Source organism: Rattus norvegicus, chromosome 13 (assembly GCF_036323735.1).
Source record: "Rattus norvegicus strain BN/NHsdMcwi chromosome 13, GRCr8, whole genome shotgun sequence".
Classification (NCBI taxonomy): domain Eukaryota; kingdom Metazoa; phylum Chordata; class Mammalia; order Rodentia; family Muridae; genus Rattus; species Rattus norvegicus.
The window spans coordinates 52,735,945-52,746,224 of NC_086031.1; the positions used below are offsets into that span (position 1 = coordinate 52,735,945).

At 39.1% G+C, this 10,280-nt stretch overlaps 1 long non-coding RNA gene across 6 annotated transcripts in view; it reads right to left on the reverse strand.

The window, feature by feature from the left end:
- The window catches only part of LOC120096260 (uncharacterized), a 40,906-nt gene that overhangs the window by 25,564 nt on the left and 5,062 nt on the right, over nucleotides 1–10,280 (reverse strand). For 3 of the 6 annotated variants that reach the window (XR_010057020.1, XR_010057019.1, XR_010057018.1), the window contains exon 3: nucleotides 5,533–5,651. The exons of the other annotated variants lie outside the window; for them this stretch is intronic. This is a non-coding gene — a long non-coding RNA (uncharacterized LOC120096260). The remainder of the gene's footprint in view (nucleotides 1–5,532; nucleotides 5,652–10,280) is intronic. 6 annotated transcript variants of the gene reach the window in all.

The following is a 10,280-nucleotide window of genomic DNA, read 5'->3' on the forward strand; positions in this document are numbered from 1 at the left end:
ATATGTGTGTATGTGTGTGAATGTGTGTGTATGTGTGTATATGTGTGTGTATGTGTGTATGTGTGTATGTGTTGTGTATGTGTGTGTATGTGTTGTGTATGTGTGTATGTGTGTGTATGTGTGTGTATGTGTGTGTATGTGTGTGAATGTGTGTGTATGTGTATGTGTGTGTATATGTGTGTATTGTGTATGTGTGTGTATATGTGTGTGTATGTGTGTGTATATGTGTGATGTGTGTGTATGTGTGTGTATGTGTGTATGTGTGTGTATATGTGTGATGTGTGTGTATGTGTGTGTATGTGTATGTGTGTATGTATGTGTGTATGTATGTGTGTATGTGTGTGTGTATGTGTGTATGTGTGTGTATGTGTGTATATGTGTGTATATGTGTGTGTATGTGTGTATGTATGTATGTGTTGTGTATGTGTGTGTATGTATGTATGTGTGTATGTGTGTGTATGTGTGTATATGTGTGTGTATGTGTGTGTATGTGTGTGTATGTGTGTGTATGTGTGTGTATGTGTGTGTATGTGTGTGTATGTGTGTGTGTGTGTGTGTGTGTGTGTGTGTGGTGTTCAGTAAAGGCAACACTATAGAAGAGTATTGCCAAGGAGAAGTTGAGTTAGGAGAATGCTGTATTAGGTAACACCAATATTTTGGAGTAAAGGTTGGTCTTCCGTTCACTTTCATGAGTTTCCACCTACCTAGAACATTCTAGTTGCTAATTTCAAGCTTTGCCTGTCTGGAAGAAGAAGGGAAGAAAAGCAAAAGCTTTGCTGATTGTCTTTATAAATAGCTTTTGGCATATTGTTGAAAGCTATGCTGTTAAACCCTTTCTGATACTGACACATATGTGCATCACTGAATACCCTGTTCCCACACTAATGTTTGTTTGTTTGTTGTTTGTTTGCTTTGTTCTATAGAATTTTTGTCAGATAAGAGGGATAAGTGGGGGTTTGGGATTTAGCTCAGTGGTAGAGCGCTTGCCTAGGAAGCGCAAGGCCCTGGGTTCGGTCCCCAGCTCCGAAAAAAAGAACCAAAAAAAAAAAAAGGAGGGATAAGTGACCAAGTAAAACTAGGTTGTACTTTAGGTAAATGAGTCTTTCATTTAGACTTCCCAGGATAGAGATAGCCCATACTACTGACAAGACAGGTGTAAAGTGGTCAGTACTCTATGTGTGAGGTGTGAGATTCCGCATCTGTAAAGGATAGAGCCTTTTTAGAAACTCTGTGACTATAACTATTCATGAAAAACCACAATGGCGCTTTTCTAAACTGAGGCAAATGGCTAAGTAACCCAAAAATCCTTCTAACTCTGATCAAAACACACCCAAAACCTTCCTAGTAGAAGAGAATCTTATTGATGATGCGTGTACTAACTATCTTTTAGAGGAATATTTTGTGCCTTTTTTTGTCCGTCGTAATTTAAGAATTACTGTATTTGATAAGTTTGAATGGATTAATACTTAATCACTCAACAGGCGATTGCATGAACTCCTCTCTACATATCTCAAAATTTAAATCAAGAAAAGAAAGTAAGAAAGGATGAGAGACCTTAACAAGACCATTCTGATATCAGCAAGTTGTAACTGTAGTCCAGGGCGGGAGAGCTAACTGAGCGGCATCTCTTCATTTGCACTGCATTCGTAGACAATGAATGCATCAGGGGGCTCGCAGACTGCTGTAACTACAGCTCCAGGACACCTGAAGCCTCCAGCCTGTGTGGGCATTAGCACTCACATGCATGTGTCCATACATAGACATACGACTAAAGTAATAAAATAACTCTTACATGACCAGTAGTTCAATCTAAAAATACAATCATCTTGAACAGAACATTTAAGCAAAGTGATGTTTGAAGGATAGCAGCACAATACTGTAAATAGATTAAAAAAAAAAGAGCTATCTTATTTTTGGCCCTCATTATATGGTGACTTTCTCTGGCTTGAGGCAAGCCACCTTTGACTGAGGATAGATGAAAGGTAAGAATAAACAGCAAACAAGCAGCCAAAAGCCTCATACTCAGGATTTTCATGCCAAAAGTAGGTCTTTGAAATCTGTGCCAGTTACAATAGATGGGAAATATGGATTTTCTGATTCAAGAGCAGAGTGATTAACGCCTTACAGATAATTATATCTTGTATGTACCTGTGTTTATATGCAACAGAAATTAAGAAGAGGTCATGAATTTGAGAGAAAGAGCAAGGACAGGGAGAGTTGAGAGAACAAGGAATGTAAATAATATAAATTTAACACTCATGTCTGATAATTTTTAAAGTTTTAAATAGAAAAAATTATATAAGAAAATTGTAAAGGGGAGAGTGATGTATTGCCCCCAAAACTGTAAACATCTTTCCTAAGTTAAGGGTAGAAGCCTGAAGATGGAGAAATAAGAGGGATGTGAGGAGGAGGTGGAGAGACAATGTGTTCCTTGGGTTCAGAGCACTATGTGGCCTTCTGGGATACAGTGGGGACCATCAGGAAGACCCATGTCCTCGAGCATAGTCTTGCTCCTACTTCCTTCTTGGCAATTTGAGGAGAGAACTTCTAAGTCTTTCACGATGATATTGGACAGAACCAATGGAGTGCAAATGCAGCATGGAAGGCCTGGAGTGAGGCTCTGAGATGGCCATGTACACATCCCATCAGGAACCATCCCCAAGCCTCTCCTCTCTAATCTCAATGCACGGAGAACTGGAGAACCACTAAAGAGTGCCAGCTGGAAAAGAGCGCTAGATGTGGATGAGGAGAGAAGGTCGTCATAAAGACTACATTGGCTGCATTAAAACTTCAGATAAAGAATTTTTAAAGCATAATCTTTGTATAGGAAATGCATATTAAAATATTACTTGGCTGTCTGGAGCATATATATTTTCATTAGTCAAATTGACAACAGTAGAGTGAAACCAATTTGGCAGGCTGATATATAGTTATATATTCCTTTTAAAGCTTGGAAAGACCTAAAAATTGGTGGGTGGAAAAATGACTACACTTACATTATATTGGGCAGCAGATCCCTTTTCAAATTAAAATCCCCACTCACCAGTAAATTTATCATTTACCTCCTTTGCTTCTGAACTTTACTTTTTTTGGTGTATGGTGGATATTTCTACCTCTAATGGCATTAAGAGTCTGTGATCTACAAAACGACAAGTGTGACATTAAATGAGACATAAGTTCATTCTCTGTGTTAGAAATAAACAAAAGCATAGAACTGCCTAGGTTCTCTGACTGACCTTTCTAAATTACAAAATCATAAAATCATCTTAATGATTGTTTTATGAGATTTGAACTCTCAACCCCACCAGTTACAAATCCTTAGAAAATACCTGACCTAGGGGTCAGTATTATTACTTAAAGTGACTTCAAATTCATAGTAAAAACATTACGTAGTCAACATTTTATGTGTTGAAATATGAGATGGTGATGGTCACTTGCCAACGGGGTCTGTACAGTTTGAAATTCTCATCATATTTTAAGAAATCGTCTGAAGACTGGCCAATTAGAAAGCTTGCTGCAGTAACCAATTGGAAAGCAAGGTTTTATTCTCGACATTCCATTAGGTTTTTTAATACACAGTAAACCTTGGGGGCTACTACTTTTCACTACTCCCCACAAATTAGCTTGTCTACATGTAGGCTGGAACCTGAGCCAAGAATTGAGTGTTAAAAGGACTTAAAATGGTCTCTTAATCTCTGAGTTCTGCAGACCCTACCACACCACGATTAGGAGCAAGTGAGAAAAGTTCAAACATCAACCAGCCCAACCTTTACAATCAAGAAGTTTGCCAGTGAAAGGAGTGCTTGCCCATCACCACGTGGAATTAGTTTAGTGCTAGCATCCAAAGCTCTGATATTTAAAGTTCCTCCTGCTTGAGCCTTCTGTATTTTGTACTCTCACTGAACATTTGCATTTTTTTTAACTCAGCACTGAGTAGAGGCAGGACACAAGTTATTATTGGCAGAGTTCAATTTGTCCTCAAAAGAAGATTTATTTGATGGAAACATTAACTTTCCATGTGCTGTTGATTCTGGGGATTTAAGGTTGTAGTAAGGGACAAAATCTCAAACTGATACTACTCACATGCAAAATATAATGTGTGTCATATAATAATAATAAACAAAATTATACCATAATGTTAAATTTACATTCATGTTCATTTTAACTTTATGCTAATTTCAGAAAATTAAGTTCATTCAACTAATGCTTATTGAATCCTTACTTTTGTCAAATCCCATTTTAACGAGAATGTATTACAATCTTACTGTGGATTGTACCATGCATTTTTCATCTCTCATCAAGGAAACTTCTTTGGGACAGATCGAGACGACTGCTGAAAACCACAACCAATCAAAATGCAGAGTTGTGGAGTCCAGCCCTAATAAATACATCTACAAAACAACTTCCACATCTAAGGCTCAGAGAACATTGAAGAAGAAAGGGTAGAAAGATTGTAAAGGCCAAAAGATCAGGGCGTTTTCTCTGAAACTGGGTCTCCTAAGAATATCAGAAGCTACACCCATAAAGTCTCACCCACATGACTGCCTAAACATGAGATGAGCAAGGGCAACAACAATAGACATGCCAGAGAGGACTGGGGAAAGAACATGAGTCTTCAACCCTACACAAAGGACCACAGGCACCTAAAGAATGCTGGGAGTGGGAGACACAGTCCTACACAGGGAAGAGCACACCAGCTGATTATCAAATCCTGGAATGGTCAGCCCTGAAATCACAGGCATACAAGTAAGATCATGCAGACTGAGCAGGTCGTATTTAGGAATGTATTATCTATATACATATATGGGCATGTAACAATAATTGACAGAATAGTCATGTATTTGAACAAGAGCAAGAAGAAATATACAGAAGGAGTTGGAGGAAGGGAAGGGGAAATGATTTAATTGGGTTACAATCTGAAAAATAAAAGAAATGATTTTAAAAAAAATGTTCTTTACTACACACAATGACCAACTCTTATTTTATGGCCTAAGTGGATGGAGCAAAATGAAAAGTTTAGAAAAGAAACTCCACACCAGAAAATTCGAAGAAAAATAAAGATTAAGCACTCACTCCCATCTTAAAATTACTAAACACCTCCATTGCTGGTTGTTTTATGTTAACTTAACTCAAGCAAGAGTCATTTTTGAAGCAAGGGCTTCAATTGAGAAAATGCCTTCTCTAAATTAGCCTACGAGCAAGACTGTGCTGCACCTTTTTTTTTCCTGAGTGATGATTGATATGGGTTAGTGTTTGCTTACTAAGAGCAGTAACACCCCTAGGGAGATGGTTTTGCGTGTTCTGAGAAAGCATGCTGAACAAGACATGAGGAGCAAGCCTGTAAGCAGCATCCCTCCATGATCTCTGCGATCAGTTTCTGCCTCCAGGTTCCTGTCTTGACTTGCCTTAGTGATGGAGTGTGTGATGGTTTGTATATGCTTGGCCCAGGGAGTGACACTATTTAGGACGTGTGGCCTTTTTAGAGTAGGTGTGTCATTGTAAAAGTGGGCTTAAGACTCTCATCTTAGCTACCTGATAATCAGTCTTCTGCTAGCAGCCTTCAGATGTAGAACTCTCAGCTCCTCCTGCACCACGCCTGCCGGGATGCTGCCATGCTCTTGCCTTGATGATACTAGATTGAACTTCTGAACCTGTAAGCAGCCCCAATTAAATGTTCTTATAAGAGTTGCCTTGGTCATGGTGTCTGTTGACAGCAGTAAAACCCTAAGACAGAATGCGAGCTGAGAATTTTAAGGCGAAGTAAGCCTTGTCTCCCCAGGTTGATGTTGGTCATGGTGTTTTATCAAAGCATAGAACCCTAAGATAATCTTCATTACTTTTCTTGGGATTATTTTACATAGTTACCAGGAGAAAGGAAAGTATTTATTAAGTTTATTCTTTCTGCATAAGTCCTTTAAATATTATCAACAGTTCTTCTGTAAACTTCTATTTACTTGTAGTTTTCTCATTTGAAGGGTTTTCTGGTTACTGATTTTTGTAAGAAATGGAGAATATGCATTGCCAGTGCTGTCCTTTTTTTCTACAATTAGCATTTCTAATCGCATTAGACATGCTTTCAGTATCCATGGAGGATGCCTACTCCCTACAGCTATCATGAACCATTAACTTTAATTAAAATTTACAAGTCTAATGTTGTTACATCTGCTAAAAGCAATAACTTCCATGTTAATTACCAAAATGTTAATGTTGCATTAAAATAATGTTCCCTTTTGACAGTTCATCTATACTTTAATTATTTATTTTGTTGGGGAATATGTTTTAAAAATTGAAAAGAAGAAAGACTCCAAAGTCATTTTGTAAAAATTAGATCCTGCTGCAAAATTAAGGCATAAATGTCATGGTTCAGATGAAGATGATTTAAATCATTTATTCTATAAAGGAAATGCCCTTTGCCTTACATTCGATCTACTTTTAGTTTTCTTCCCCTTTTCAGTTTTCAATACTAGCTCTTACTACCCATGCCCTTCCCCTATGTTCCCAAGTGTTCACACAGCTGCACGATCCTTTATCTACACTGATCATTAAAGGATGACTTCTGCTTAAAAAAATTGCCTTCTGTGTTTTCTTTTTAAATATTTACATATTCTTTAAAGGATGTTTACTTCAATAAGCTGTTGGATACACCTCTGAGAAAATGGAGACGCTCAAAAGAAATCCTCAAAGATCTTTGTGGAAGCAGTGAGACACCCAGTGTGAGAGCACGAGAGAATCTCACAGGGCGCTGGCAGGGATTGGGACTTCTTTCATAATGTTGATGGTATAGTGTTCTCCTTGTAATGGGTTGTATATGCTTGGCCCAGGGAGTGGCACTATTAGCAAGTGTGCCCTTGTTGGAGTAGGTGTATCACTGTGGTCATGGGCAAATGACCCTCACTCTAACTGCCTGGAAGTCAGTCTCCACTAGCAGCCTTCAGATGAGATGTAGAACTCTCAGCTCCTCCTGCACCATAACTGTCTGGATGCTGCCATGTTCCCACCTTGATGATAATGAACTGAACCTCTGAACCTATAAGCCACCCCAATTAAATGTTGTCCTAAAAGTACAACAAGTACACAAGTGGATTTTCAATGGAGAGACATTCTTTTTACAAGAATATATGTGCAGTTGAAAGATATTCCAGGTCAACGGGTAGAGAGAACTTGCTTGAGTTTCTCATTAGTCAACGCTTTGTACTTACAACACTGCTTGGCACACAGTAAGCACTCAGTAAACACTTGACAGCTGACTGGATTCCACCTTAAAATTATTGTTTATCTTATAGAATATTATTAAATAATCCTTCCTCATCATCTTCTATATAACTCTACAAGTTATCTAAGTAAATATACAAGTCTGAACTTGGTCCTTTCAAAATCATAAGCAATCATTTTACCTAGGAGGGTTCTATGCCTAAGTACTTACATACTTGAGATGTATATATAAAAAGCTAACTATTGGAAATCTACAGGATGAGATTTTTTCCTCTATAAAACTAGGAAATTAATTTTCAAGTAATAAGCACTCTGGGTGTCCTGTGTCCGAGAAATTCCATTTCTCCTGAGTCACTGAAGGCACAGCACTAAGTTCTCCTAATGGTCAGGTCTGGCCATTTCTTGGTTCCCGGCCTCTTCTTCAAAGGATTGAAATAAAGGTCCAAGCAGTTTTGCCAGCTATATTTAAAGCAAAGTATTAGGAAAGATCAGAATATTGCAAAGGAGCAGTGAGTCACATGAATGAAGCTATTCAACAGTCCCAATTATTGCTTGGGGATTTACTTTATAGGGTTCAAGAGAAGGCAGAGTTTGGTTACTAGGGGTCCAGAAAGTGTACATTTCTGTTTTGTCAGATTAGGTCATATAATCATTTTTTCCTACTGAGCATGTCCCTTCGAATAATGCTCAACAGACTTTTGCTTCTGTTTATTTTATTATATAGAGATTATACTTTAATTATAACATTTACCCCTCCCCCTTTCTCCTGCAAACACTCCCATACATCCTTAGTAATCGTATACACTTCCAATTACACAGATATGTTAAAAAGGAACAGGGGATTCTCTTTCAATTTCACCTCAAGATATATATGTCTGACTATAAATGCAAGAAAATTCAGTTCAGGGTGGATCAGCCTACCTAACATTTAAGCAGGACACACTGGGTATACATTTGAATAGTCTCTCTCCGAGGTTCATGGTCACTGAGCCAAAGAGAAACTTACTTTGTTGTCCAGAGTGGTTCATATTTTCACAGTAAATGGAGGCGAAGCTTCTGCCAAGAGTGTTAATCGAATAGGGGAATGTTCATGACCTAAAACAAGTGGTGTCCCAGGTGACTTCACTAGTTCATGCTTGCCTTGCCTTCCATAAACTTTTTTTTTAAATTTATTTAATACTTAATAATAATTCTTTGTTTTCCGGGCAAACATCCCCCCCTCCCCTTCCTTATGGGTGTTCCCCTCCCAACCCTCCCCCCATTGCCGCCCTCCCCCCAACAGTCTAGTTCACTGGGGGTTCAGTCCTAGCAGGACCAAGGGCTTCCCCTTCCACTGGTGCTCTTACTAGGATATTCATTGCTACCTATGGGGTCAGAGTCCAGGGTCAGTCCATGTATAGTCTTTAGGTAGTGGCTTAGTCCCTGGAAGCTCTGGTTGCTTGGCATTGTTGTGCATATGGGATCTCGAGCCCCTTCAAGCTCTTCCAGTTCTTTCTCTGATTCCTTCTACGGGGGTCCTATTCTCAGTTCAGTGGTTTGCTGCTGGCATTCGCCTCTGTATTTGGTGTATTCTGGCTGTGTCTCTCAGGAGTGATCTACATCCGGCTCCTGTCGGCCTGCACTTCTTTGCTTCATCCATCTTGTCTAATTGGGTGGCTGTATATGTATGGGCCACATGTGGGGCAGGCTCTGAATGGGTGTTCCTTCAGTCTCTGTTTTAATCTTTGCCTCTCTCTTCCCTGCCAAGAGTATTCTTGTTCCCCTTTTAGAGAAGGAGTGAAGCATTCACATTTTGATCATCCGTCTTGAGTTTCATTTGTTCTAGGCATCTAGGGTAATTCAAGCATTTGGGCTAATAGCCACTTATCAATGAGTGCATACCATGTATGTCTTTCTGTGATTGGGTTAGCTCACTCAGGATGATATTTTCCAGTTCCAACCATTTGCCTACGAATTTCATAAACTCATTGTTTTTGATAGCTGAGTAATATTCCATTGTGTAGATGTACCACATTTTCTGTATCCATTCCTCTGTTGAAGGGCATCTGGGTTCTTTCCAGCTTCTGGCTATTATAAATAAGGCTGCGATGAACATAGTGGAGCACATGTCTTTTTTATATGTTGGGGCATCTTTTGGGTATATCCCCAAGAGAGGTATAGCTGGATCCTCAGGCAGTTCAATGTCCAATTTTCTGAGGAACCTCCAGACTGATTTCCAGAATGGTTGTACCAGTCTGCAATCCCACCAACAATGGAGGAGTGTTCCTCTTTCTCCGCATCCTCGCCAGCATCTGCTGTCACCTGAGTTTTTGATCTTAGCCATTCTCACTGGTGTGAGGTGAAATCTCGGGGTTGTTTTGATTTGCATTTCCCTTATGACTAAAGATGTTGAACATTTCTTTAGGTGTTTCTCAGCCATTCGGCATTCCTCAGCTGTGAATTCTTTGTTTAGCTCTGAACCCCATTTTTAATAGGGTTATTTGTTTCCCTGCGGTCTAACTTCTTGAGTTCTTTGTATATTTTGGATATAAGGTCTCTATCTGTTGTAGGATTGGTAAAGATCTTTTCCCAATCTGTTGGTTGCCGTTTTGTCCTAACCACAGTGTCCTTTGCCTTACAGAAGCTTTGCAGTTTTATGAGATCCCATTTGTCGATTCTTGATCTTAGAGCATAAGCCATTGGTGTTTTGTTCAGGAAATTTTTTCCAGTGCCCATGTGTTCCAGATGCTTCCCTAGTTTTTCTTCTATTAGTTTGAGTGTGTCTGGTTTGATGTGGAGGTCCTTGATCCACTTGGACTTAAGCTTTGTACAGGGTGATAAGCATGGATCGATCTGCATTCTTCTACATGTTGACCTCCAGTTGAACCAGCACCATTTGCTGAAAATGCTATCTTTTTTCCATTGGATGGTTTTGGCTCCTTTGTAAAAAATCAAGTGACCATAGGTGTGTGGGTTCATTTCTGGGTCTTCAATTCTATTCCATTGGTCTATCTGTCTGTCTCTGTACCAATACCATGCAGTTTTTATCACTATTGCTCTGTAATACTGCTTGAGTTCAGGGATAGTGA